This window comes from Nycticebus coucang, chromosome 4 (genome assembly GCF_027406575.1).
Source record: "Nycticebus coucang isolate mNycCou1 chromosome 4, mNycCou1.pri, whole genome shotgun sequence".
Taxonomy (NCBI): Eukaryota; Metazoa; Chordata; class Mammalia; order Primates; family Lorisidae; genus Nycticebus; species Nycticebus coucang.
Genome location: NC_069783.1, coordinates 119,155,010 through 119,181,205, shown reverse-complemented (window position 1 = coordinate 119,181,205; position 26,196 = coordinate 119,155,010). Strand labels below are relative to the sequence as shown.

General features: G+C 40.4%; 1 long non-coding RNA gene across 1 annotated transcript in view; it reads right to left on the bottom strand.

Annotated features, from left to right (window-relative positions):
• The window catches only part of LOC128584965 (uncharacterized), a 46,562-nt gene extending 26,739 nt beyond the window's left edge, over positions 1-19,823 (bottom strand). The window contains exon 1 of the long non-coding RNA XR_008379775.1: positions 19,743-19,823. This is a non-coding gene — a long non-coding RNA (uncharacterized LOC128584965). The remainder of the gene's footprint in view (positions 1-19,742) is intronic.
• Positions 19,824-26,196: the final 6,373 nt, after the last annotated feature.

The window sequence follows — 26,196 nt, the reverse complement described above, 5'->3', positions numbered from 1 at the left end:
AAGCTAGTTTCATTTTTCCAACCTCCCTTCCAGTTAGATATTTAGCCCGAGCTCCACCAGTCAGATATTCACAACACAAGAAAAGTGGGCTTGCATAGAATTCATCATTTAGTTATGGTGGAGGTAAAGATGTCCAGATTTCAAGGAGACTGAGCAGTCTCCCAGTGCCATGGGTGAGAAGTGCAAAGTGTGTGCTTGGTGGTGCCAAGAAAGGAATGGTGGTTTTTGCTGGGGCAGCCATCATAGTGCGCTTTGGATGTTATTTGAGTTGTCTATGCTATAAGCTTGACTCTATGACCCTTCTGGAGAGTCAGCGAATCACCCCGTATCTTTCTGGGCACCAGGGATCAGTTTCATGGAAGACAATTTTTCCATGGACCAGGTGGGGAGGGGAGACGGTTTCAGGATGATTCAAGTGCATTACATCTTCACCTCAGATCATCAGGCATTGGACTCTCTAAAGGAGAACACAACCTAGACCCTTCACATGTGCACTTTACAGTAGGGTTCACACTCCTGTGAGACTCTAATGCTGCTGCTAATCTGACAGGAGGTGGAGCTCAGGCAGTGATGTGAGTGATGGGGAGCGGCTGTAAATACAGATGAAGTTTTGCTGGTTCACTTGCTCACCTCCTGCTGTGTGGCCCAGGCCATGCACCAGAACAGGTCTGCAGCCCAGAGGTTAGGGACCACAATTTTAAAACATTTAATTTAATACATATTCTGATAAGATTGGGCACATTCAGGGTGGTATGGCTGTAGACTAATTTAATACATATTCTGATTAAATCAGCTACACCTGGTTTTGTTGTTTGTAACTAAGAATGCTAACTAGATAGATAGCTGGATAGATAGATGGATGATATACAGGTAGATAGATAATAGGTAGGTAGGTGATAGCTAATGATAGAAAATAGATGAATAGGTAGATATGTAATTGATTGATAGATAAATCAATCGGTCAGACTCTCTGGCAGAAAACAATTTTCCCTGAATAAAATATAAAGGAATAACCACCTAAAGGCACTGGAGAGTGAGTGCCTGAGGACAGATGGATTCTAAAAGACAGCTGACACTGGTAAGGGAAGAACTGCACTCTGTGAGCTTCTTGTTTTGAGTGCTTCTAAACTAAGAGTAGGCACCAATCTGCACCAGTACAGAAAGGAAAGGGTCAGAGAGGAAGAAGAGCCCCAGATGTGAGTATAAACTCTCTTCAATTCTCTAGCTGACCCCTGAGCCACACATACATGGGGTGGACTCCATGAAAGCTGGCAAAGGCTAAATTCAGCTGCTATTTACCAGAGGAGAAACAGAGTTTGCATGCCAGATTCAAGCAAGTTGATTGCCTGCTAACACCAAAGGTCTACCTCTCTGTGGTCACCTGTTTCCCTATCCGTCCTCTTCAAGGGAATACAGCAGACTTCAGAGTTTCCAGAACATGACACTCACCAAGTCCAATCCAAACCCTCCCCTTCCAACTCCAAAGACAAATGAACAATTTCACCTAAAGTAAGCCTGAGTCTTTCATTGGTGTCTTGCAAATATCTTTTGGGCTCCTTCTCTATGCCAAGCATGCTAGATGCTGGGGCTAATTATGCATCCAGATTTCTTCACTCATTAACAGACATTAGCCAATCTCCACTGCACGTAGGTTACTCTACTGGACTTGGCATGTCATGGTTAAATACCAGGGTAAGCACCTTCCCCTCATGGGTCTTTTATTTTTGCAAGAAAGGCGTTCATTAAACACATATTTACCAATTAATTCATGCTGATGGGGAAGTGTGTTATGAAGTTCAGGAGAAGGAAAGATCCAACAGATTGTTCCCCAGGGAGCAAGGAAGGCTTGTTCCATCTTGTTAGCACTTGAATGGAGACAATTGTGCTGAATATATTTTGGCCCTTTACTCCTCATAGTTATCCAAAGGGCCTGGAGCTTTTACATTTGTGCCTTTCACACATTCCTTTGTATTAAGATTTTTTTTTTCATAAAGAAGAAAAGCGAAGAAGCAGGAAATACACACACACACAGACCTCACACCAACCTTTTTCTTCCAGTAATTACATAACTGAAAAATCCTTCCAAGGTGTGTAACTCTACCAAACCTATAAACTTGAAGCTTTGTTGGCAAGCAAGTCTATGCCAACAGTACATAAAACCCCTCCATGGCTGAGTGTCCCAGCAATCTGAATTCATATAAAGAAAAAAAAAATGTCTGGGCCCCTAAAACCCACTTAGCAGAAGCTGCTAGCTTAGACACTGGCTCTCTCAAACAATTACAAATTGCAAAGGTAGCATTGGAAAGGTAGGATCATCATGGAGGAAGGGAAATGGGGAATTATGATGAGAGGGACCCCAGAGCAGAGGTGGGAAGAAAAGAGTGTAAACTCCAGCCATGAGAACTGCTTGGGGGAGAGAGGGATTATTCGAAGGAAATTGCGCCGGAAAATGTAGCCTCGAGTAGGTGGCTGATGGTAAAATCAGCTTTTAGTGTGGGCAAGCTGCTGGACTCTGGAGACGGAGGGAGTGTAAAAAAATGTACTGTGAGTCAGAGACTGCAAGTACCATGCCAGGACTCTTGGGTGGTAGACTAAGGGCATAAGGTATAAAAATTGGAAGAGAAACAAAAAAGAGGTTTAGGGGAGGGAGGGAAGCCCAGGTCGAGAGTCTGCCAAAGGAAACGCTTGCCTTCCTAGTGGAAGAACAGCTGCCCAGTTTGGGGAAGGCTGTAGGCCTTGGCTGTCCCTACCCCAGCCTTCCTTTCAGCCCCGTTAATTCTAAGGATTGTGGCAAGCCACCGTGGGAAGAAAAAGAGGCGAATGTTCCACCAGAAGCAGAAAATGATGGTGCCTTGTGTTTGCCTCCCCCCAACCCATCTTCCAACCAGCCTCAGATTTGCTCAGAGACCTTCTGATAATGAAAACAAAGTGGAAGCAAGATTGCTGGTCAAAGAGAAAGCCAGAGAGGGGCGGCGCCTGTGGCTCAGTCGGTAAGGCGCCGGCCCCATATACGGAGCGTGGCGGGTTCAAACCCGGCCCCGGCCAAACTGCAACCAAAAAAAAAAAAAAAAAATAGCCGGGCGTTGTGGCGGGCGCCTGTGGTCCCAGCTACTCGGGAGGCTGAGGCAAGAGAATCGCTTAAGCCCAGGAGTTGGAGGTTGCTGTGAGCTGTGTGAGGCCACGGCACTCTACCGAGGGCCATCAAGTGAGACTCTGTCTCTACAAAAAAAAAAAAAAAAAAAAAAAGAGAAAGCCAGAGAGAGTTTACAGATTAAAGAATGTGGAAGCTACATTTCCATATGGAGATCCAGAAGCCACTGAGTGTTGACCAAGAGCCTCTGGGAAGTTTCATACTCCTGAATTCACTGTCCCCTGCCCAGACCTCTACCCGACCTGCTGAGACATGTAAATGTCACCGGCTATTGTAGCTGGCCAGGCCATGTTCAGAGTGTCAGAGCCTGTGGCCTCAGCCCCTCCCTCTGAGATGGAGGTCAGCTCCGTCAGACGCTGGGGGATTTTGATGGGGTGGAGGGCCCTGGGAAAATTAGATTCCAGCCCTGCCCCACAGGGACTCCTGTCAAATTGGGAGAAGGAATAATGAACATATAGAGATGGTGGAAGTGAAGATTATTCTTTTTCTTCTAACTGGAGTCAGACTTCAATAAATTTGTATGCTGACTGTGGCCAAGAAAGGTAACAGGTTGTGTTGTTTTTTTTTTAAATCACCCTTTCAATAGGGTGAATAATAGCTAATAATAACAATAACACCAATAGCTAACATGAAGGTACGGAACAGTATTTACAGTACACTGTCATGCATATAAAAAAACAAAAAGGAGGAAGAAGAATACATTTGCGTATTTCCTTGCATGGGCATAAAACATGTCTAAAAGGATAAAAAAGAAACCAAAATCATTGTCTCAAAGAAGCAGAGAACTTGGTGGCTGGGGGAGTTGAGGGACTTTTCATCGTAGTCCCCTTTCTACCTTGTGAGTTTTCCAGCATGCCCATGTTTCCCCAGTTCAAAAAAAAAATAACTTTTTAAAGCAATTTTCAAAGATACAAAACATTGTTATTAACTATAGTCACCACGCTGTGCAGTAGATCTCCCAAAATTATCCATCTTTTCAAACCAAATCCCTTTGATTCACATCTACCCATCCCTTCCACCCCCAGCCCCTGATAACCACGCTTTTACTCCCTACTTGTGTGACTTCAACCTTTTTAGATTTTGAGTATAAGTGACATCCTGAAGTATTTGTCTTTCTGTGCCTGGCCTATTTCACTTAACATAATGTCTTCCAGATTTATCCATGTTGTCACAAATAACGGGATTTCCTTCTTTTAAAAGGCTGAATAGTATGAAAAGCAATTTTTGAAATGTGTCACTATTTGCCAAAAGCCTACTGTGTGCAAGGCATAGTGCCCAAACCTGAGGTTGAGGGGTGAGTAATATAAAATCACCCATCTGTAGAATACCTGAGAAGCTGGGAGGGGAGGTGGCAGGTGCACCATTAGCCACTGAGTGTGGACAGGGGGACACTAAGGTGGAATGATTGACAAAGAAGCTGATGGGCAGTAGTTCCCATCAATAGACTAAGACACAAGGCCTGGTTCATGTACTTACTTTGTGTGTGAGCTTGAGTAAGTTACTAGACCTTTCTGGACTCAGTTTCCTTGCTTACAAAGTGAGAATAATAATGATGGTGGAGGAGAAGGAGGAACATGAGGAGGAGGAGAAAAAAAGAGAAGAAAACAAGGTTAATGGTGGTGGAGATGACAAAGCTGATGATGATGGGAACAGTCTCAATGGATTTGGGGAGGGATTAGATGAGATAATGTATGTAAAGTACTCAGCACAGCATTTGACACATGGTCATCAGATCACCTACGGCAATGAGTAATGTGTAATAACAGCAGTTATGGGAACTATCTTCATCTCTTTGGGCTGCTGTAACAAAGTACCCTAAACTGAATGGCTTATAAACAACAGAAATGTCTTTCTTACAGTTTTCAGGGCTGGAAAGTCTAAAAGACCAAGGTGCCATCAGATTTCAGGTCTTATGAAAGTTCATCTCACTGTCACCTGACATAGCAGAAGAGCTGTGTTAGGGAACTCTCCAGGGCTCCTTTTATAAGGAGGACACTAGTCCCATTTGTGAGGGCTTCATCTTCATGACATAATTACCTTCTAAAATCCCACCTAATATCATTACTCCAGGAGTTAGGATTTCAACATAGAAATGGGGGGTGGTGGTGGTTCATAAAACCACCTTCAGTCCATTGTAATTGTGTTACCAAGGAGAGATTCAAAGAAGAGTTAACTGTGGTGTAGAGGATTGTGAAAAGCTTCACGGGGATGAGGAATTTGACCTGGTTTTTAGCAGATGGAAATATGGGTTAGATTTCAACATCTACAAAAGGACAGTCAACATACAGAACAGCCCAGGGAAAGGCTTAAGGCTAAGTTGATGCTCTTGGACTCTCTGTTGGGTTAGGTCTTCAGAGTGAAGCTCTGAACTGGGTGGGAGGAGAGACAAAGGATAAGAGTTATATTTGAATTGGAAATGCCAGATCTTCTGACACCTCAGAGGTTATAATAATATTTTCTTCTCTTTCTGTCTCTCCATCTTAACACCTGGACATCCTCTTGTCAAATCAAATCCATCCACACTTGGTGGAATGTTTCATATAAGCTCAATCGCTCTATAGAAAGCAGACCTAGATTTTTTTTTTTTAAGGATAAGAATCCTGTTATATTTATTTATATTTTTTACTAATAACAGAGAAGTTAATTAAATGTTTGTACTTTTATGCTGTGGTTGTTTAAACTTTATGCTACTTTTATTAGATACATCCTGATGGATAAAAGTAGTCATAGTAGTTCATCTGATCCTGGTTTTTTAATTACTTTTTTTTTTCCCCTTAGGGGAAGAGATTCTCTTGTAGCTAGGATTTGCCTTAAATTATTGGGCTATAATAAAAATCAAATGTGGACCATATTATGTTGGGATAACATTTTATTGTGAGTGGTTATCTCTCTGACAGCTACTAGATATTTCAGGGATTCAAGCCTAAAACATAAATTTCTTTTTATTTTTTTCAAACATCTAGATCAGGTGGATTGAAGAAAATTCTGAGATTCTAACATGTCCTTGTTGTATAGTGTTACCATTTGCAGGTACCAAATGTCTCTTAAAACATATGGTCTTGACACTGTGATAACTAAAAACTAGAAGAATTTGTACAAGATTTGAAATGTCATAAATAAAGTCTGATTTCCTGTTTTTGTTCATTACAACAGACTTGTTTCCCCAGTGTCTGATTTTATATTTGATATTCATTAACATTTTAAGTGTCCAAAACTTGTGTTGTAATAATACCAATTTTATCTTTTTTCTATATTGATATTTTCTGTAAGTTTTATAAGAAGGGTTTTGTTCCTAGATAATGATGATGATGATAAGAAAGTTTGAAACATATCATTGAATATAAACATGTCTTCAGGCCTGGGTTCAAATGTGACATTTGCCATTTATCAGAGCTGTGTGACCTTGAGTAAGTGAGCTAACTTCTTCAAGCCTCAATTTTCTCAACTGTAAATAGAAATAACTCTTGTTACTTCTTAATGTTGTTGAGGAGTTGAACAACTCTGACTCATTAGTGAAAGCTGCCTGGAGAATTACCTTTACAAGTCATTTGAGGTCTAGTCCAGGTTCATCAGAGAGTAGCTCAGACATCAATTAGTGACTACAAAAGGGAAAAATGGCCATCCAAAGGCCCCAGATGTGCTAAATCTGATGCAGAGATAGGCAATTCTGAAAAATAAATAACTCACACATTAAGAACCCCAAAGCAGTCATAGTTTCCACACAGACTTCCTTGAAGTTATTTATGTAAAAATGTTATATATATATATATATACACACGTGTATGTATATGCATGTACATCAATATCTATATTTATATGTCTAGAGAAATTTTTTCTTTTTCTTTTTCCTGAGATAATGCTTATAATTTTTAAAAGATGAGTCAATTATTTTCTGAACCTTTGGTGTTAGAAACTAGGGGTATGTGAGATATAGTTTTTCTTAAAAATTCGAGGCAAAATGTTTGGAAAAGTAGAGTATTATTCAAAGATTTGGTAATTTTTCTTGTGTTTGATCAACACCATATAAATTTGCATTTCTTGAGATTTCATAGCATACACGTATTTTTCATTCAAATTTCTTTGGTATACAAAAAGCTGTGTATACCCCACATCTAAAACTTGGTGACCTTAGAGCTAAGGTCACCTAGACCTGTGAAACTATCAAGGTAGACCCGTGAAACTGCCACTACAAACATATCCATCACCTCCAAAAGTTTGCTCCTTCTCTCTTTATTTATTGTTTTGTTATAAGATCACCTTCTTTGCAAATTTTGAAGTATACAATACAGTACCGTTAACTATAGGCATCGTGCTATATAGTAGATCTCTATGGCTTATATATTTTGCATAACTAAAACTTTGTACCCTTTGACTAATACTTCTCCATTTTCCCCTTCCCACACCCTTATGAGTTCAGCTATTTTAGATTTCTCATATAAGTGGGATTAAGTAGTATTTGTCCTTCTGGGTCTGACTGATTTCACTCAGCATCATGTCTTCCATGTTCACCTATGTCACTGCAAATTGTAGGATTCCCTTGTTTGTTAAGGATGAATGCAATTTCATTGTCTGTGTGTGTACACATATACACATGTATATACATAGATGCACATATAGTATAAAATACACACAATATACATGGGTCATTACAAAAGTCTGGATATACATAAAAATTGAGAAACATAAAAGCCTCATAGACAGAAGCAAATGAAGCCCTCCCAACAATATCTATAAGCTGAGCAAGTTGAAAATTGCACAGGTGAATCAGAAAGGATGATGTCAACTGTGTTTTTTGAAGTGAAATAATAGACCATAAGACAGTCTGTCTCAAAACTTTCATGGTGACCCTGCATATATACATGTGTATGTGTGGGGTGACATTTCCTTTATCCATTCATTCACTGATAGACATTTCAGTTGCTTCCATATTTTGGCTATTACTATAAATAATGCTGCAATAAACATGATAAGGTAGATAGCTCTCGGAAATACTGATTTTACTTCTGTTGTATACATACCCCCAAATAGGATTTCCAGATGATATGGTAGTTATAATTTTTATTGTTTTTAGGAACTTCCACATTATTTTCTGTAGTGGCTGCACCAATTTACATTTTCATCATCAGCATACAAAGTTTCCCTCTTCTCCATATTCCTGACAACACTTGTTATCTTTTTCTTTTAATTTTACAATATCCATCTTAACAGGAGTGAAGGGAAATCACTGTAGGGTTGTTTTGCATTTTCCTGATGATTAGTCATGTGGAGCATCTTTTTATGTGCCTGCTGGTCATTTATATATCTTCTTTGTCAAACAAAAAGATTCTGAACAGCCAACGAAACAAGGCAATAAAAAGCCTATAAAGTGGGAGAAAAGACTTGCAATCCATATATCCAGGAAAGAGTTAATATCCAAAACATATAAAGAACCACAACTCGATAAGAAAGAACACAAAATGCCCAATTTAAAAATAGGCAGAGGTGCTTGGTAGATGTCTCTCTGGAGAAAGAGAGTTTGCAACCTGAACCATCAGCATGAACAAGACAGATGTCCATATGCACGTGATTCTAAACCCTCTGTTTTCACCTGTTGGCAAAGCTGGCACTGTTCACACATGTACACACACATACACATCCATACACACATAATTATGTATATGTGCATATACATACAAATACAAATGTGTGTGTATACATTTAATATATATTTCAAAAAGTCTTCTCAGACATCAAATGACTTGCAAAACAACATGTTGATGAGTTAAGTGTAAGTGAATCAGAAACATGTGGCTTGAATTCTCCTCAGAATATCCTAGGGTTTAAAAAGAAGAGGGGGAGAGGTCTTTGGAAGAGAAAAAAATACAGTTTGGGTCTTACTGAACCTAAATCATTCGAAAAATACTTGAAGATGTTTGCTAAATCCAAAAAGCAGCCTTGCTCCCACCATATGGCAATGTCAGAGTGGCCCTTCAGATGAGCTTCAGCCTAATTTTAATTTCTTGCACATGTGGTAAAAACATCTTGGAGGACTCTCTTAAGCCACTGTTCAAGGGAGTGCCCAGAGTTTGGGGGCTTTTTGTGCATCTCATTTGCATAACAATGTCCACAGGCCTAGCTTTCTCCTCTTCTTATGGAGCTGAGCAGGGGCTGGTCTGATCTGTCTTACATAATTCTTGGGCTTGGGTGTGTGCCCTAAGAGGCCATCTTTCCCCTACATGCTGAAGGATTTTGGGCCAGTCCCGTAGTTCCCATTCTGGTTTCTAGTGGGAGATTTGCGTATGTTTGAGAGTATGTATGTAGGCATTTGGAGTATTATTCCCAGGTCTTCACAGAATTCCCTCCTAAATCCACTCCTAAATTATCATTGCAGAATGCTCCTTAACAGCAGGCTGAGAAAAATCCCTGGGAATTGGGGTCACTAGGCATCGCTTCTAGTGGTTCAAAATATCCCACAATCCAGGGTGGAGGGTTTATCTCTCCAACCATACAGATTCACCCAAACAGTCTAGAATGAAGCTTGAGGAGATTTAAAACAGCAGTTTTCCATGACAGTAGTATTACCCATTAAAAGGAGTGCCAGAAACTTGTGGGGACATTCTTTAAATGCCTCAGTGATGTAGGTTGGGGAAACTACTGGTATTAGTAGGCAAGTGCCCAGTGCAATATGTCCAACAGGACAATCCCACACTGTGTCCTAAAAAAACTGTTAGTAATTATCTGAGTCCAGAATTTTACCCTGTTTTGTATCCTTTTCCCTCAATTTTGGTGTATCCTAGGTTTTCTGTGCATGTAATGCCACTACCATATAATCCAAGGGAAAATTGGAATTGATTGTACTCAGGACAAGGTGGAAAAATATGGCACTCATGACAGTGCCATTGATAGGTTCTGAGTGGCCAGCAGAGTGTGGCACAGCACAGCACAGCCAAACTGGTGGTGTCAGTAGCTGCTGCATTCACGGCAGTTCTACATAAAGGTGCAACATGGGTTATCTGCTAAGTCTCCTCTTTGCCCTACTTCTTATTTATACTGCAGTTATTCAGGGGGAGGGTAGTGTATATTAGGCCTAACAATTAAGTTTGCAAAATCATTCTAGAAAAAGTGCTACATACCCCACTGCTGAATATCATTATGATCACCTTCAAGGTACTACCCTTGGAAAGCTATGTACCCATGCCAGTGCCTAGTCCACCCATCAAAGCAATTTTGAAACTCTTTTTCTGGAATGGTCATCAGAGCCAACATGGTATTACACACAAAAGCACACAACAATAATAAATACCACTCAGCAAGACACGCCACATGTTGACATGAACGCAGCTGTGAGACACTGATATACCAAGGTTATGAGACTTTACCAAGTTGTTTGTACAGTGCCACCAATATGAGTGCAGGTGGCAAGTTTGCAAATTTAATTGTCAGACATCATACAATGGCTGCTCTGTTGGGCTTTTCAGAAAAAGAATTCCAAAATTCCTTTAAAGGTTTGGACTAGGTGCTGGCATTGGGGCATAGCTTCCCAAGGAGAGTACCTTGAAGTGATCATGATATTCAGCGATGAGGTATGTAGCACCTTTTCTAGGATAAGTTTGCAAACTTAATTGACCTTGTAAATTATGTGTTTGAGTTTTATTATCTATAATTTTCATTTTAGCACAGTAAAGAGAAGTTAAAAACATTTGCTACAAAAAGGTGGCATGCATTTTGATGTGATAGAGAACCCTTGTATGAGAGCCAGTGGTGCCAGATACCCAAGCAATGTGGAACCAAGAGTTAGTAAGCCTGGGTGCCAGTCTTTGTAGTCTGTGATTGCCACTGCGGTCTTGAGAAAGTCTCTTGCCTCTCTGAGCCTCAGTTTCCGCATCTTAACAATGAGAACATTGAACTTGAACATTGAGTCACAAACTTCAATTCCTCAAACATAATGAGTGAAAAGGGGCATAGGGCTGCCTATTAAATCCAGAAACATATTCTTTATTTCCATGTTAAAATGTTCCCTTTACCATTTTTCATAAAATATAAAGCAATTTAAGGCAACGTTTTACTTTACCTCTTTTTACAGGGATATCAATATAGATGAATTTCTTAGAACTTTGAGAGTATAATAGTGAGGATACATGACATCTGATACTTAGCTTCAATGATGAAGAGGCAAGAAAGAGACAGAAAGAGAAAGATAGAAACTGTGGGAAATTACATCACCTCTCCCCTGTCAAAATGAGGACCCATTTCTCAATTACTACCAATGCCTGCTAAATATGTATTGTTTCATGTCTCCAGATTTTTGAATCATCTAAGAAAATCTGGAAAAATGAAATTTTATGCAACATCCCCATATTTAAAAACTGGTCTAATGAAAAGTGATTATTAATAAATTCACCTATAAAAACACAACATCTTTGTATTAGAACACTTCTAGAGGAAATAAACTCAAAGAATTCTTTTAGCTCTGGAAATCTAGTATTCTAAGCCAGAGGCCAGCAAACTTTTTTTGTTAGGGGCCAGAGAGTAAGTACTCTGGGATTCACTGGCTATAAAGTCCCTGTGTCAGCTACTCAGCTCTATTGTCGCAGTGTATAAGCAGACGCAGATTGCATTTACATATGGGTGTGCTATGTTTCAATAAAACTTAGTTAACAGAAATAGGTGGTGATCTGAATTTGGCCCATGGCCCATGGCCTTCTTGACTCTTGTTCTAAGTAGTAGGCCACTCTCTATGTCAGCATGCAAATCACCATTTAAAAGCAAATGGTGATTAATGAATTTTTGAATTTCTTTAGAAAACAGTTCAAGACCTCACTTGGTAACAGATTTGGTTGACCTCTCTTCTTAGTACATCCAAAAGAGCAATTGCTTCAACACCACCTCCCTCTCTTTCCTTATTGACATGTAACTTTTTTTTTTAGAGGGCAGAGTGTGACATTAAAATGTCTATAAATGTGAAAAAATGATTTGTAGAGTAGCGTGTACTCATCATTGGCTAATGGGGATGTGGGAAAGCCTGTTTTGCATTTAGATTTCTGTTATCATCTTGTTAGAGAGTCTAGAATATCCCTTTGGTCAATGCAATGCCAGAAATCTTGTTGGGAAATGGTGAGAAATCTTGAACTTGCCAGATGCTGGGTTGTGGATTAGTCAAAGCAGGCCGGGGAAGGAAGGCTCCAGGGTGCGCCACCAGCCTGGTATTCAGCAGGGGACTCAGGAGCAAGCCTGCCTCTGTTTCTCAACAGATGTGTGCCTCGGGCAAATCACTTCTCAACTGTAAAGTGAGGAATATGAGCTCATTGATTTCAAAACATCTATAGTTGCCTAATTTCTAAAATCCCCACCAAGCCCCCTGACCCAAATGGGAATTCTAAAAATAAAAATGTTTTACAATGACAGGAACTGACTAAACAAGTGTGTAATGAGTGTCTCTTGCTTTTATTCACTCAAATCCACTTTTCTTTGGGTAAAACTACCCACTGTTTTCTTTGAACTAATCACTTTTCTCTTTGTCTCACCCCATAAAGTAAATGTCAGCTAATTACAGCTTGTGGGCCTGAGAATGGGACTTAGTTCTGGGCAATCAGAGCATTTCCTCCCTGACTAGTGATTGGATCAGGAATGGACACGTGATGCAAATCCCCACATCGAGAGACAGTTCTCTGAGGTCAGCTGGGGTACAAAGTAAAGTGGCTTTCTTTGTCTAGCCAAGATTGATAAACTAGGAAGATGTAAACGTGGAGCTTATATGTGGCCATTTATGGCACAAAATGAAAAATGACTATTTCAGAATGAAGCCAACTAGGAGGAAATAGAGCTGAGGGAAGGATAATGATAGATTCTGACAACAGGGTTTAAGCGCCTGAATGTAGTCATGGCTAAAGCTAATTCTTTCTTCCAATGTTCTTTTTAAGTTTGTGTAAGAAATAAATTACTTCAAAAAAATGTTTACATGACCTTGAGTGAGATCTTGTTTTTTTACTTGCAACCAAAGAATTTCTGAATCGAGTGGCCGAGTAGCCTATTAATGAGAGCCTGAACAGTCCTGTATTTGCCCTCAGCCCCTTTAACAGGGAAAAGATCTTAGGGTCTAGGAGACCTGGATTCTTGCCCTGGGTCTGTAATGCTAATGATGCAAAGCTGAGCAAGTATAGTTTATCCATCCTGTGCTCCAGATGTGTTTTTTCTGTCATGTAGCAAAACCTGGCTAAACTGATGAAAGGGGCAGAGATGATGCACTGGTCGTTTGCTCCTAGAGGTAGAAACCCATTCTGATGGAGCTGAGAAGGGATTTGTTTCAAGGGTCTAGCAAGCCCTCAAGTTGATCAAAGTAGACATGTATATTTGCGTTTGGGCTTGGGATTCTCACCACTCTTTCCTCTGGGTACTCAGGAATCTCTCCTCTTTTTCCAATGTCTCTTCCTTTGTTTTCTTTTTTTGCCAATGAGAACTGTTGGCTCTGTTTTCACTCTCCCCAGACGTGGCTGTCCTAGTCTCAGCTTTGCATAGTTAAAGCCTTAGCAAAGCCCGATTAGTACCTAAGTCGGCTATTTCAAATTCCCAGGGCAGAGAAATTGGATTGGCTCAGCTTGTGTCACGTGGCAAAGGTATGGCTACTTCTTCTGAGACCATGGAGGGATAAATTCTCTGAGGGAAGAGCAGGCAAGAAAGAACCTCACACAATTCATTGCACATAGTAGATGCTCAAGAACCACCATTACTATTTATTCTCTTTTTCTGTTTCCTCCTTGTCTTCCATTCCTTCCTCCATTTCCCCGTCCTCCTCTCCCACTTTCTCCTTCCCCTCTCCCCCCTTCCTCCTTAGTCTGCTTGATCTTTTTCCTCCTTCTCCTTTCTTTTCCAGTCTTTTTTGCTTTTTCTTTGTCCTACCCTTCTCCTTCCTCAATTTCACCATCTTCTCTTCTTCCTCCTCCTCCTCCTTTTTTTCTTTTTCCTTTTTCCTCCTCCTCCTCCCCCTTCTTCTTCATCTTGAACCGATAGTATTTGTATTAGTATCAGTATAATCTTCACTTCTAAGAATTTCTTCCTTGATTTTGAATGTGAAAAGAGCAAAAATAATTTGCTCTCTAAATATAAGTTTTAGAGAAGCGCCTCTTTAATCCCTAATTTCATGTTTAAAACTCAGCAAACTATAACTGACCCCCCACTGCTCTGTAGAGCAGTTAGGAGGCTGGAACACACTAAAACATTTGAAAAAGTGTTGACAATGTGAGCATTGTCATTACTGAGAGTGTCCCCTCTCTGTGCCCTCATCCTCTTGGAGTTGCTAATGACAACATAGTATTCAGCCTGTGTTTTTCTAGTACCCATGAAAATAAGTGCCATCATAAGGCTAAATAATTTCTCAAAAGAGACAATGCAGACCCCCCCTTATTTTTCTCCAGTAGATTTAATTAGGCCATGGTTCAGTAGACCCCAATAAGTGCCCTCGAAGACTTTGCTCTTGTCCCTTTGAAATGGTGTAGTTTATAAAAACCAAAACAGAGACATGCTCCTTATTGCACTATTTTTTTTAGATCAATACTGAATGTTTATTTTATTTTGTACCTGTAACTGTCATTCAGAGTTTAACAATACAGTTACAATGATACACTATTATTTAATCTGGAGTCTCTCCAGCCTGAGCCCTTCCAGGCAGCAGCAGCTTCCAGAGCAGTGGGTGATGGGAGCCTGGCCTCAGAATAAACACCATGTGATTCCTGGAATTTGGAGGCTGCCTCTTTCCACTGCCCTTGCACGCTCTTCGTCGGCAGATCCTGGGTGCCGGGCAGCTTTATTACATCCTGGCGTAGCCAAGGCAGCCACTTAGCTTGTCAACAGCAAGCAGCCAAGAGGCGAGTCTTCCATCAGGGCCTGACACTTGGCCAAATCCCCGAGTGGCTGTGACTGTCGCTTCCCAGTGAGAACTGGGCATGAACAATTGGGCTTTTGTGCTGGTGGAGACCTCGGTGCTGCCTAATCTGGATGTGACTGGCTAGAGCACAGGAGATGGGTGAAATTCACTGATGTTCAGAACCTCTGTACCAAGGGCTTTTCTTAAAGGAGGAAGTTCAGAGTCAGATAGACTGGGTTCAGATGTTGTGTGACCTTAGAGCTGCACCTAACCAGCCATTGTTATCTTTCTCTGTAAAATGGACATAATACCTACTTCTTGGATTTTTCTTTACATTATGTACAATAATGCATTAAAGCATCTGGTGAGAGCCTGGGACGTATAACCAGTTGAAAAATCAATAGCTATTATTCCTGAGTGAACTTGAGATTGTAAGCCAGGCTGCAGTTGAAATCCCACTTTTCTCTTTCTACACAGCCTCATACTAGTCACAGTTTTAAACATCAAGTATCAAATATACCCATGCCAAATTTAAATTTTGTCTAAAGGAACATTTTAACAGTTTTTAAAATGTATAAATATCATACACAAATACGAATTTACACAAATGATCAAGGTAACAAATAAAACAGGAATCCAACTATCCCCAGGTCAAGGAAAAAAAAAAATATATCGTCAACACCCAGAAGCCCTTCAAGTCACTTCCTGATTACAGTCACCTCCCTTCAACCTGAAACTGACGCTTAATATGACTTTTATGATTTTTATTTTCCTGCTTTTCTCAATAATTTTGCACCCACATATGTATTAACATCAATAAAGTTTACTTTTACATTGTTTTAAACTTTACAAAATGAACCCTACCTTAAGCATTATTATGTCCCTTTGTTATCATTTAGAAGATAAATCCATGTTTTCACATGGAACTGTATTCATTTTCATTGCTATAGGATATTCCATTATTCAGAATTTATATTGGAAATAGCTATCAAGCAAACTGCTAGCTCCTGTGTGGTGGAGAGTCTCTGAACATGGTCGCCGTGAGTTCACCCCATCTACACATGCAAGCTGCTCCTCTGCCGCGTGGTGGACTCTGCTTTTCTCCCTTCACACCTTGGATAACCTTGTCAGTTGCCTTAACCAACAACATGTGAGGAAATTATCTCCTAAAACTTTTGAGTCCAAAGCCAAACAGCACTAGCAGCTTCTGCATCTTCAAAGCCAGCACCATTTAAGAAGTTCTGTTTACCCCCAGCTCACCATTAAGTGACAAAGCCCAGGACCCTGAGAAAGTCCACATGGGGAGAGAGAGCAATGCCCAAGTGGACCCTCGCTGCTCTAGCCATTGTAGCCAAAGTGCCAGTCATAAGAGTTTTTACATCTACCTTCGACATTCCGGCCCTGCAGATACCATGTGAAGCAGAAAAACTGCACGGCTGGGCCCAGCTCAGATTGCAGAATTGCCAGAAATAATAAATAAACATTTTTAAAAAATGCTTTGATAAGTGATCATTGTACATATTCATGAGGTACATATTTTAGATACGTAGTATCAGGTATAGTAATCATAGCAAGGTAATTAGTATATCCATCATCTCAAATAGGTGCCATTTCTTTGTGTTGGGAACATTCAACATTGTCTTCAACTGTTTGAAACTACGTATTATTTTTAACTATAGTCATCCCACAGTGCTATAGAATACTGGAACTTATTCTTCCTATCTGGCAGTAAGTTTGTATGCCTTAACACATTTCTTTTTTTTTTTGTAGAGACAGAGTCTCACTTTACTGCCCTCGGGAGAGTGCCATGATGTCACAGGACTCACAGCAACCTCTAGCTCTTGGGCTTACGTGATTCTCTTGCCTCAGCCTCCCGAGCAGCTGGGACTACAGGCGCCCGCCACAACGCCCGGCTATTTTTTGGTTGCAGTTCAGCCGGGGCCGGGTTTGAACCCACCACCCTCGGTATATGGGGCCGGCGCCCTACTTACTGAGCCACAGTATCTCCCTTCTCCCTTCCTTTCCCAACCTCTAGTGTCCTCTGTTCTACTTTTTAATTTTTTGATACCAACTTTTTTTAGCCTCAACATATGAGTGACAACATGCATTGTGTAACTTTTTGCTCCTGGCTTATTTCACTTAACGCAATGCCCGCCAGTTCCAACCATGTTGCCACAAATAAAAGGATTTCATCCTTTTTTTAAATAGATAAAATAATTAAATTTTCATTTTAAGCCCTTAAATTTGGGGGTGGTTTGTAAGGCAATAAAAGATATCTGATGAAAAAATACTTCCTAAGAAGCTAGCTGGGAGAATTGTTTTCTTCTTCCCCTTAGACCATGAATTCTTTTTGAGCAAGTTTTACTTTTTTAATGAAGTGATATTTTTATATCTTCATACATTTTTCTTTCTTCTTTTTTTGTTTTTTTTTGTAGAGACAGAGTCTCACTTTACCGCCTTTAGTAGAGTGCCATGATGTCACAGGACTCACAGCAACCTCTAACTCTTGGGCTTACGCGATTCTCTTGCCTCAGCCTCCCGAGCAGCTGGGACTACAGGCGCCCGCCACAACGCCCGGCTGTTTTTTTGTTGCAGTTTGGCCAGGGCTGGGTTTGAACCCGCCACCCTCGGCCTATGGGGCCGGCGCCCTACTCACTGGGCCACAGGCGCGGCCCTCTTCATACATTTTTTCAACTGCATCTCACACTACTTGTTTTTTAATCAGCTTTTTATCCCGACCTTTTATGTGTTTGTAAAAATGACACTGAGTTGAAGTCCCTATTAAATAAAAAGAAAAATAAGCGGGAAAGAAAGAAATGAAAGCCTAACTAAAGGTAAACATTTCGGGTTACATTTTATTAGAGAGAGTAGGGTGTGTGAGTGTGTGTGTGTGTGTGTTTAATGTAGCTCTTCACCAGAATTGCCACATAACCATGTTCTCATACACATAAAAGCATCTTTTGAGATATAAACATTAATTTATTTTAATAAGTAGATATGTGCATATTGGTTTATTTTTAAGAAGGGATGTGCCATCATTTTACATTGGCAATAAGAGGTGAGAAAACTCAAGCTAAGGCCTTGCTGTCCAGAGCTCTGTGGTCTGAAATAGTTAACAGCCTTTCTTCCAGTTTACTGCCCTGGAGTGGGGGGGAATCAGAAATAGCAACAAGCCTTTCTGCATTTGCACAAATGTAATTGCTTCTAATGCTACTTAAGTTTCCACGAAGCCTTAGCAATTTCATTTCACTGGAGCTTTCAGGTTCGTTTTTCCTTTCAAAGGCTGCATGTATTGAATGTTCTATAAAAGAATGAATGTAGAGGGTGAAAAAGGGGGAGGAGGCTATGGAAACTAACTGCTTTAAATAAAATAAAAAATACTATAGCATGTGGTTGGAATAGACTTCACTATAATGGAGACTTTGAAAGTTCAAGGTCTTTACAAGGGTATGGCAGAGGCTGATTGAAACAAACACAACTGGGTTTGGATCTGGTTCTACCACTAAACAGCAACTGACTTTGGGTGAACAACTGATGTTTTCTGAGTTTCGCTTTCCTTGTCTATAAACGGAGCTAAAGAAAACCTCAGAGGCCGGGCGTGGTGGCTCACACCTGTAATCCTAAGCACTCTGGGAGGTTGCAGCAGGTAGACTGCTTGAGCTCAGGAGTTCCAGATAAGCCTGAGCAAGAGTGAGACTCGTCTGTACTAAAAACAGGAAAACTAGCTGGGCATTGTGGTGGGCACCTGTAGTTTCAGCTACTTGGGAGGCTGAGGCAAGAGGATCTCTCAAGCCCAGGAGTTTGAGTTGGCTGTGAGCTATGATGCCACGGCATTCTACCCAGTGCAGCAGAGTGAGACTCTGTCTCAGAGACAGAGAGAGAGAGAGAGAGAGAAAGAGAGAAGGAAACACACGGAGAGGAGTGAAGAATCGAAGAGACTTAGTCCAATGTCTGGCACATAACAGATCCCAAATGAATGTTGATACCATAAATATATATATATATATGTATTTATACATATGTGTATATTTATACATATGTGTATATGCAATACATACATATGTGTATTTATATACATATATACACACAAACATATACACATATATGTATATATAAAATTATAGCAAACAGTTTTGGAAATATTGACAGTCCATCTAAAGGACAGTAGATTTAGGAAACCAATTCATCCAGGAAGCCAGGAAGATCTCAGATACTCCCTATAAATCATTGTCCCCTTGATGGAGATTCGTTGCATGTCTTGCTGTCCCCCTGCCTGGGGCCTAAGGCATAATCAGATGGCATGGAGCAATCTTGGAAAGTGATTCTACTTTTTTTGTAGTTTTGACTTCCGACAGCTGGACAGCAGGAGTGGCAACGAGGTCTTAGGAACCTTCAAAGAGAAAAGTTAAGCAGGGAGAGCATTCATTTGGACAATAGATGAGCCAACACAGACAACATGTCTAGGCTTTCTAAACACTGATTCAAAATCTCCAAAACCTAGCAAAGAAACACATGCAGTTCATGCAGTTAAAGTTGTTATGATCAGACCCAAGACGCAAAAGAAAGGAGGAATTTGGAAGAATAACATTGGCTTAGCCCTGAATTAGATGCTTTGTATTTAATGTCTCACTTAATCCCCCATAAGATCTCATTTTTCTCCCACCTTCCAGATGCAGAAACCAAGGTTAAAATCAGTGAAGCATTCTGGACAAGCTCCCTCGTTCACACAATCCGCAGAGACAGTGGGCTTACCAGGTAGAGAAAACAGAGACTGGAGTTTGGAGCTGCTGATGTAGCTGGTACTTGTGGGACAGAAAAACAGACAGGAGAAGCTGCACTGAAACACCAGAAATCTGCATAAGCTTCCCGTTCAGTTTTGTCCAAATACTGCGCTGTGTGTGTACAAGGTAGGACTCTGAAACTTAGCAGAGAGCAGCCACTGGCAGGGATGAAGGTGGGGTTCTGTGAGGCAGAGATTCCAGAAGTTACAGAGGGCCAGCAGACATACGAGTATGTGACCAGGAAAAGAAAAGAGGGTGTGTTGAAGAACCTAGTTATCATTTTTGGAGTGAAACTAGTCTAGCTTCAGAGAAAGGGCTTTCCTTACCTACCAAAACAAAGCCTAAACAGGTCACCAAGATCAGCCTCAGCACCCAGTAAATTAACTGCCTGCAAAAACTGAACTCAATTCCCTCTAAAAGATGGGAGAATAAGTTAAGTTTTCAGCAATGCAGACTCCACAGTTTCCAAAACACAATGAAGAAAAAGGTAAATACATAAAGGACAAGAAATATGACCCATAATCAAGATGAAAAAGATAATAGAATCATACTCAGAGGTAAGTAATATAGATGGTAAAATTAGTGCCTAAGACTTTAAAACACGTATTACAAATGTGTTCAAGGAAATAAAGAGAAGATAAAAATAATCAGTGAAGAGATAGGGAATTTCGACAGAGGAATGGAAACTATTACAAAGAACTGTAAGGAAATACCAAGAATTGAAAAATAAAGTATCTGAAATTTAAACAAATTTCACTGGATGGGTTTAATACTGGATTGGACACTGCAGAAGATAAAGATAGGTCAAGACCAACTACCAAAAAAGAAAAAAACTAAAAAAAATAAATAACAGATTTTTGGAGACCAAAGATGATATCAAACAGTCTAAAAATATGTGTAATTGGCATCCTAGAAAAGGAGGATAAAGCAATTAGAATGGAAACAATATTTAAAGAAACAAGGGGTAGGGGGGCGCCTGTGGCTCAGTCGGTAAGGCTCCGGCCCCATATGCCGAGGGTGGCAGGTTCAAACACGGCCCCGGCCAAACTGCAACCAAAAAATAGCTGGGCGTTGTGGCGGGCACCTGTAGTCCCAGCTACTCGGGAGGCTGAGGCAAGAGAATCGCTTAAGCCCAGGAGTTGGAGGTTGCTGTGAGCTGTGTGAGGCCACGGCACTCTACCAAGGGCCATAAAGTGAAACTCTGTCTCTACAAAAAAAAAAAAAAAGAAACAAGGGGTGAAAATATTCTAAATTTGATGGAAAATACTAAACCATTGATCTAAGAATCTCAAACTGCCCAAAGAAAGAGAAACACAAAGAAAAGCACAGTTAGTTACTTGATATTCAAGTTGCTGAAAACCAAAAATAAAGAGAAAAATCTTAATACCAATCAGGGGAAAAAGGCACATTACATACAGGGAACAATGCAACAATTATGAGTTAACTTAAAATGCTACATCCATTGAAAACACATTTCAAAAATGAAGACAAAATAAAGACAAGAGAAAATAAAAACCAAAGAATTCATCCTTGGCAGTCTTAGCTACAAGACATGATAAAGAAAATTCTTTAAACAGAAAATTAAACCTACACAAAAGGGTGAAGCATGACAGAAATAACAAATATGTGAATAAATATAAATGGTTTTTAAAAAATTTTTCTCGATTTCTTTATAAGATAGTCGCGTACAGCTAACATAGTAACAAGATGTTGTGGGGTTTATAACATTTATAAAAGTAAGATAAATGCTAATAATGGCACAAAAAATATGAGAAGTCAATATGAGTGTGCTATTGTAAGGTTCTTACATTGGATGAGAAGCAGAAGATTAAAATTAATTCTGGGTAGATGGTGATAAGTCAAATATTAATTCTGATTATGCTATGCTACTTAAGGACATGTTAGAAGTTTCAAAATAAACGTAAAAATAAAATAGAGGAAATTAAAATAGTATAACAAAAAATAGTATGAATGAAAGCAGGAAAGGAAGGGGAAAAAAGAATGAAAAAATATTTGGATGAGTAGAAAATAAATATCAAGGTGATAGACGTAATAAACCCAGCCATATTAATTATTGCAATGAATATAAATGGGCTACACACTACAATTATAAGACAACAATTATTTGTTTGGGTTTTTTTTTCAGTTTTTGGCTGGGGCTGGGTTTGAAGCTGCCACCTCCAGCATGTGGGACCGGCACCCTACTCCGTTGAACCACAGGCGCCACCCAAGACAATGATTATTTGAACAGAAAGAGTGGGAAACCTGCAGCTTCAAGGCTACATGTGGCCTTCCGAATCTCTCAAGTGTGGCCCCTTGACCGAATCCAAACTTCATGGACCTAAGCCTTTTATTAATAAAATTTGTTTTCAGTTAAAAGGCTCGCTGGATCCTGCACTCAAGAATCCAGAAGGCTACATGTGGCCCCAAGGCTGCAGGTTCCTCGCCATGAGAAAGAGAGTTATTACAGATGGACAGGAAGATGAAAGGGGCAAAAGCATCAATTCATTAAGACAACATAAGAATACCCAGTGTGGTAGAGTCGCCAAAGATGGCTACCATCAATCCCTTTCTTCCTTGGATGTACGTATCACTCCATGGATCGAGAGGTGCAGTCTCATTCTTCCCCTGAATCCAAGTTGTCTTGTGACATATCTTGACTAAGCCTTTCTCTTCCTGATTCCAATATTTGCAAAATAGCCCTTGCCATCCATGGATTTAATTCCTGCCAGTCAGCCTTGACTCTTTTTGTTTCTCCAGCCTAAGGATGCTAGCATCTTACTGCTGTTACTAATCTCTGAGTTGCCTCATTACTGACTGTTGAGCTTCTACATTTTTGTATCACTTGGCCAATCCATTCTTTATACTGAAGTCTCCACATGAAAGATAAAAAGATGGATTCTAGTTTCCCATTAGGATACTGACTGGTACACGGAGCTAATGAAGCTTGTTAAATCCATTTTCCACATGGGAAAGGTAGAGCTCAGCATTGTCCTGAGTTGTTTTCTTTCTTCTGCTCTAGTGGGACTGGGCTCAGACCTTTTTGGCATCCACAAGAAATCACGGTCCAGCAAAATGTTAGCGAGCTTTGATCTGCCATTAAAAAATGACTTACAAATGGGAAGCCTCTTCCATCTGTGCGATTTAAACAGTGCAATCAATATTTAAATAATAAATACCCTCATTTGGGGAAGTCTGTCCTCTTCTGGCAGCTCTCCTGGGCTTGTCTGGGTCAAACCATGCTGTGTTGGGTCTCTGTCTTTACCACCTCCCCAGGTCCTGGACATGGCAGGTCTTTGGACTTCTCCGGGACACGGGGGTATGTTCAAGTTCTCCTCAAACCGTCACTTCACAAGTTTTCTCATCAGGCTGAAATCAAGAGAGAATTTGTGCCAAGGATTTTAAGTGAAAAACCACAAAGGACCGCAGTGAATTAGGAATCCTGAATGATAGAGGAATGTGGCAGGAAGATTTATAAATGCTTAAATGTAGAATTGCCTTTGGAGATTGCTCTGGTTTGAATGCCTCTTCCAAAACTCATGTTGAAATGTTATACTCAATGGGCAGTATGGAGAGGTGGGACCTTTAAGAAGTAATTGGACCTTGAGGGCTCCTCATCATGTAATGGATTAATGTATTAGTAGATTAGTAGGTCATCAGAGGAACTATGGCTTTGTAAAAAGAGGAAGAGGAGAAAAGACCTGAGATAGCACATGAGTACACTCAGCCCCCTTGCCATGGTCTACCTGTGCTACCTGGGGTTCCACAGAGTTCCCATCAGCAAGAAGGCTCCCACACAAGGTAGCTCATCAGACTTCTCAGTCTCCTTAATTGCAAAAAATGAATTCATTCCATATGTGCACAAACATCTTGATCAACTCATTCCAGTTTAGTATTGATCATGTGTGGTGTTCTTCCATTCTTACAATGATTCACTTAGGAGAATGGTCTTCAATTCCACTCAGGTTATTACAAAAGATATTTTATTACCTTTTTTTAAATGGCTGGGTAATAGTTTACAGTGTGATATTCTGAAATTTAAGAAGAAAAAATTCCTTCTCTTTACAAAATAACCCAGTTTCAGGGAGTCTGCTATAACCAATAAGAAAGGGACTTTACCTAGTACCTAAACAGGCAATTTTGAGTTTTCCTGGCAGATCTGGGTTCAGGTCCAATCTGCCCCTCCCTGGCTTGGTGACTATATCAAGAGTCCCAGCTGGAAATGGAAGGGCAGCTCAGAAGTTTTAGTTCAAGAGCGGTCAATGCAGGGATCCCTACAGAGGTATGTACATGGTTAAGGGAGCTGAAGAGATGGTGATGTACCCTGGAGATGAGAACAGTGGAGAGCCATAACCACCACAAATTCCAACAGAGGGGAAGAGAGAGAACAGCTTTGCTAGACCTAACCAAAGCTGGAATTATGGAGAAGCAAGCACCCACCAGAAGCTGTGGCTCTAGAGAATTGAAACCTCTGCCCCAAGTGGTTTGCAACAAGAAAGGCAGGAACCAGGGGAAGAGAACACCCTGGGTTCTCTGTCTTCTTACCCTCTGATGTCCTGCAAGGGTCTCCTATTGGTCAAGTCAAGCCCAACCAGAAATGAGTGGGCAAATGAGTCCATTGCTGAAGTCTGTACAGGTCAGCCCCTTTGGGGGCCTATAGCACAATCGAGATGGGCAAAAAATAGCTTGGGGTGAAAATATTGGGAGGAGGGAAATGGAAGATCACCAGTTCAGTGGTCTCCTTAACCTCAGTGGTCTCCTTCACCTCCTTAGGAATGAATCATAGCATCAACCTGGCATAGTCATCATGGAGATAAAAATGGATGATATTTACATATTAGTGTTCCCTAAATATGACCGTTTCAGATTCAAGGAGGGAGCTTTATAAAAAGCTAAAATCCCTACTCAGTCCATACTTACTGAATCCAGTGTTCTACAGTGGAGCTAATAAATGCTTTTAAAGCTTGCATCCACTCTGAATACCTAGTTTGGAAAACTATTGATGAAGTACGGCCATTCTTCTGTACCCAGGGATGATTGGTTCCATTATCCCTCAGATACTGATATCTAAGAATGCTCAAGCCCCTGATTTAAAGTGGTTATAGTGCCGCATGTAACCTACACAAATCCTCCCTCATACTTTCAATCATCTATGGACTATTTGTAACACCTAATACATAAGAGGTAGCTTCCATGTAAATAGTTTGTATTGGGAATCATGGCAGGCAAAAACATCTGTACATATTCGATACAATACAGATGCAATTTTTCCCCCAAATATTTTTAATCCATGTTGGTTGAATCTACAGATGCAGAACCCATGGGTATGGAAGGCCAACTACACTTGATTAAAACTCAGATTTTGCATCCAGACAGTTATAGGATTGAGTCCTGTTACTGCCACTCCTTAGCTTTCAGCCAGCGACATAACTGATCTGGACTCAGTTTCTTCATTGGTAAAGTGGGAATGGTCACAGTATCCACTTCTAAACAATCAGGAGCACTTGATGGGGACCATAACACAAGCAGAGAGTTTCTCACATTGCAACTCTCAAACAATGGTAGCTTTTTTTTTTTTCTCATGAAAGATGAGGAAAGATCAAGGCATTACATGCTTTGACTTTGGGAAAATGTATGCCATTAGAGGGTTTTGAGCAGAGGAATAACACAACCTGAAATATTTTTAAACTGGATTTCTCTGTATTTAGCACAAGCTATATCTGGGCCAAGGCAGAAAAAGCAAGACTACCTAGGAGAGAGTTGAACAATTGAGACAAAAAATGATTGTAGCTTGGAGATATAGGTGTGTGTATCCACCGTTTACAATGCCCATTTTAACAATAGATCTATTTATACCTTTTGCTTATGAACGACTTCTTTACCAATCAAATCATGGCAGCTTGCTAACTGAGCTAGCCTTGGTCTTGAGTTTCACAAGAGATTTGGACAATATAGAAGGCAGATGATTCTGGTTAACTTGTTAAGACTCATGCTTCCCACACCTTCCCCACCCTAGGTCGAAGCCTTGCTGAGGAAGCATCAAGTTCACTTCCTTTCAGGTCCAGGCTCTTCTTTTCTCTCTCTCTCTCTCTCTCTCTCTCTCTCCCCCCCCCCCACAATGTCAGCCTCTGGCTCCTGTAGACTCATTCTACACCTATTTATTTATTTATTTATTTGCTGAAACTGGTGACAGCCTAGGTCCATGCCAGATGCATTTCTACTCTACTAAGTGGCAGTTAAAATGAAAGGAGAACACTGGGTGCTTCTAAGTTCTGTATACTTCTCGGGTTTAAAATTGCACTTTTCTCATATTGTGAATCTTATACGTGCTCCTTTCACAAGATATGGTAAAAGAAAATACTAATACTTAGCCCCCACTTGTGTTAATTGATTTACGTACATTGTTTTTCATGCTCATGATAATC